This window comes from Callithrix jacchus, chromosome 7 (genome assembly GCF_049354715.1).
Source record: "Callithrix jacchus isolate 240 chromosome 7, calJac240_pri, whole genome shotgun sequence".
Classification (NCBI taxonomy): domain Eukaryota; kingdom Metazoa; phylum Chordata; class Mammalia; order Primates; family Cebidae; genus Callithrix; species Callithrix jacchus.
This window is the reverse complement of record NC_133508.1, coordinates 154,458,052-154,462,308: the sequence shown is the minus strand read 5'-3', so window position 1 is coordinate 154,462,308 and position 4,257 is coordinate 154,458,052. Positions and strand designations below refer to the sequence as shown.

The 4,257-nt window shown below is 45.4% G+C and overlaps 1 pseudogene across 1 annotated transcript; it reads right to left on the bottom strand.

Annotated features, from left to right (window-relative positions):
• Positions 1 to 2,120: 2,120 nt before the first annotated feature.
• Positions 2,121 to 3,095, bottom strand: LOC100895085 (stathmin pseudogene; annotated as a pseudogene). The gene has a single exon (XR_013520590.1). The product of XR_013520590.1 is annotated as a stathmin pseudogene (transcript).
• Positions 3,096 to 4,257: the final 1,162 nt, after the last annotated feature.

The window sequence follows — 4,257 nt, the reverse complement described above, 5'->3', positions numbered from 1 at the left end:
ATTTCTATGTCTCTTGACAAAATTCGTGATGCTGCTGTATATTTCACTCCATTTCCTTTTGCCCATCTTGTACTTCTCTCAATTCTGTTTCCTAGGCAGAGCAAAAGATGCCCCCAGATTGATAAGATCCTCATTTAATAGAAGGTGGAAAAGATGAGTCACAACAGGGCTCAGAACTGAACCGATTCTTCTGCAACCTGAGCCTCCTGCCTAACCTCCCTAGGGGGTTATTAGCTTAGCCCATAAGATGCAGGCTTTGCAAAGTGATGTGGCGTGTTGATAATGCTGGAAGATCAATGCTTGGCCTGAATTCAGTGGAGAGAGGCTTTAGAAGGCTCCAGGGAGTCAGGCCAGGTCTGCTAAGGGCAGAGCCTATCACAGGGCCTCAGGAGCCAGGCAGAGGAGGTGCAGAAGTGGAGTGAGCCAAGATGGGGCTGCTTTGCAGAGCATGTCTGGGAGCCAGTATTTCTCCAGATCCGTCAGCCTTCATTTACCAGCATCTCGAGTGTTTTTTTCTGTGCCGGGAAACTGCTCCTTCCTCTGAGCTTCCACAGCACTTCAATTGCAGCTCATCTGGAGCATGTATTTTATTCTTCCTGGTATTATTGTCAGCTTTTTTTATACTTTTCCACTAGATTTTAAGTTTCTTTAGATCAGGGACTGTCTCTTAATCACGTCTGGCCTTTGAGCCTTGCAGAAGTAAGTGCCCAGTATGCATTTATTGAATAACCAAATTAATGAATCAATAAATCAGTCAATTGCTCAACAAACATTTATGAACTATAGACTATAGTAGGGTCTTGGCAGGATGACCGCTTTTCTGAGCTGGAAGCTCCATAATGGAGGCTCTCCTATAAAGAAGCACTCCTTCTTTGTTACTTGACTGTCCCCTAAAGTAATTGAAACTTACAGGCCAAAGTATGGAATTGGCTGATGCAAATTGATTATAATTTGGAAGGTGCGTTTCGATGCTTATGCTGTGGTTGAAATATGAGTCTAATTCTCTTCTAGCGAAATGTTTTTAGAAGTTTGGGAGTTACTCATGCATAGGCAGCCCAGTCCCTGAAAGACTGGTCATTCTCATTAAAAATCAAGATGATACCAGCTGCCGCGTAAGAGATAGCCAACGTGGCCGTTTCTTAGCATTGAGTGCAGCTTTAGAACATCTCTTCACTTGGTGTGGGAGGCTCGGGCCCATCTTTGGAAGTTCTGTTCTTCCCCCACTTGGGAGGACCTGATTTTCTTAGGTGAGACTGACAGGCTATCAGAATGCACCCCCAAAGATACATTTCACCTTCAATGTGTATCATGCCCTAAATGAAGTGATAAGAAACCATATTCCTTAATACACCTTCTGCCTAGGTGTCCCTCCTTCCCCTCCTAATAGATATTCGGAGGATGAAAACGGAATTTAATTTATGCTTGTGTTTGTTTGGGTCCTTATGTAAAGGGCCACTTGCTAGAAAATGAGTTCTGAAGCAGAATGTTAAAACAACTACCATTTAGTGGGTTTTCACCTGCCAGACACTGGTAAGAACGTTGCACGCGTCACCAAATGAGGCGGGCATTTTTTTTTTTGTTTTTTTTTTTTTTTTGAGACGGAGTTTCGCTCGTTACCCAGGCTGGAGTGCAATGGCGCGATCTCGGCTCACCGCAACCTCCGCCTCCTGGGTTCAGGCAATTCTCCTGCCTCAGCCTCCTGAGTAGCTGGGATTACAGGCACGCGCCACCATGCCCAGCTAATTTTTGTATTTTTAGTAGAGACGGGGTTTCACCATGTTGACCAGGATGGTCTCGATCTATTGACCTCGTGATCCACCCGCCTCGGCCTCCCAAAGTGAGGCGGGCATTTGAATTACTATTATATAAATGAGGAAACTGAGTGGTACCCGACTGTAACTTTTCCAAGGGTCACCAGGTCCCATGCTGAATAAATGGCAGAACCAGGATTCCATCCCAAGTCTATTGAGCAGCAATGCCATTCTCATTCCTGTTGCTGGGTGTTATGGCGGTGGCTGTGAGCATCTGAGGATGAATATCTTCTGTTTCCCTTCTAGGTGCTCAGGGAACAAACTTGCTAGCATCACAGGAATCTGCCTCAGCCCTCACTTCGTCTGATATTCTTTTTTTTTCTTTAGCACTGTGCAGTTTTATTAACCATTCAAGTCCAGTAGCATCTGGTAAGATTGGGACAGAATTGGGATTGAAAAGTGAACAGATATTTAGCATCTAACAGTTCAAAAGAAGCCACTACATACTCTTTTCACAAATATGTTTTCACAGAGCCAATACAGTACTAGCCATTAACCCAGTACACCAAGTGTACTGAAGTAGAAAAGATGCAACAAGAAAAATAGCTACATCAGAAAGACCAACACTTTAGAAAAAAACACTATCAGTTTCTCCCCTTTAGCCCCTAAAACAACATCTTACAGTTTGGATCTACCTATACAGTCCTACATTAGCTTCTAAAATATTTGTCAGGAGGGAAAAAATAAAATGACACTGGCCAGTACAGTCTTTGGATATTTAGGAAGGGGATGGGGAGAAAGTCAGTTCTCAGAGCAAATGAGTCAGCTTCAGTCTCGTCAGCAGGACCTTTGCATTCCTTGTTCTTCCGCACTTCTTCAACGTGCTTATCCTTCTCTCGCAAACGCTCCAGTTTCGCAGCCATTTGTGCCTCTCGGTTCTCTTTGTTAGCTTCCATTTTGTGGGTCAGTTTCTCTTCTGCCATTTTACTGAAGTCGTTGTTCTCTTCTGTCGCCTTCTGAAGCACTTCTTTCTCATGCTCCCGTTTCTCAGCAAGCTGCTTCAAGACCTCAGCTTCATGGGACTTGCGTCTTTCTTCTGCAGCTTCTAATTTCTTCTGAATTTCCTCCAGGGAAAGATCCTTCTCTTTTGGAGGGGAAAGGGGGAATTCCGGAACAGATTCCTTTGACCAAGGGCTGAGAATCAGCTCAAAAGCCTGGCCTGAGGCACGCTTCTCCAGTTCTTTCATCTGGATATCAGAAGAAGCCATGGTGAATAGAAGACAAGCGAGCTGCACAATCAACTGGGATAAGGAAAGTCCTGCTCAGTCCGAGCCGCCTGACCACACCCTCTCGTCTGATATTCTTATGCAATTGCACTACAATTTCACCTGGGATTCCTTGGGCGTATACACCCTATAAAGGTTAACTCAAAGGGAAGCTCAAAATATCCTGTGTTGAAACTTAAGATTAGATACTAGGAATTTTTGTTTTTTCTCTGTGATGAGCTGAAGGCCCTTAGCTGTCAATGGCCTCCCCAAACTCACTTTTATCATTTGAATCCCATGACATGGCATGTTGACAGGTGAGTGTGTGTTTTCCTGCCCATCTGGTTTGGCTTCAGCATCCGTGAGACAGTTGTGTGCAGGGAATTTTAGCAGTCCTCTAGAGGAGCAGCAGGCAGGGGTGGGCCATGGTGGTGACCACTGAATGAGTCTCGAGCCTCAATCATGTCTTGGAGAACAGCCCTAACTACACAGTGAAGGGCTCCTGTGACCTTAGGACTGGGCATGTTGAAACGATGTGGAAATATAGCTCCCTGGAGGAGGTGAGTGACCTTCCACATATTTCTGTTTCCTTTTGCCTTGGAGTGCTCTTACCAGAAAGCCATCTGACCCACAATTTCTCCCCACGTCAGTCAGTGATATTGGAAATTCCATTAGGATGTGAGATTTAAAGTGCACCTGCCCCTTGAAAAGGCGCCCTTCCATCCATGTGACTGTAATACCACTCCTATGTGCATGGAAGTTTACAGCAGTATGGAAGTGTTTGTGCTTCCTCATCCCGTTGTGAGTGCTCCTAGCAATCCATAGGCGATAAACCCTTTTTTGTCTTGGTTTATATAAAAGGAGAACAAGGTCAAGAGAGTTGGAGGGACTTGCTCCCAGGCAGTAGGTGACGGTAATAGAACTGAGACCTGGACTTTATGGTTCCAAGCCCAGAACGCTTTGCACCACACCAGATCTACTTCAGACTTATCCATATTTGTGTACACTGAGTTATAAGGCCCATTATCCCAGCACAGCTGGTAGAAAGAGAGGGCAACAGCCTGGGGTGCCTGCAGGAAGTGGGGCCTGAGGCGACACGGGGAGTACAAAAGGCAAAGAAGGATGCAGGAAGGGGGTGGCATTCCAGCTGCCACGTGGTGAGTCTTGCTTTTAGCTGAGAAGTGGCCACAGGAACCCCTCCTAGTCCTATAAGCCCACAAACATTTTTTTGTTGTTATTGT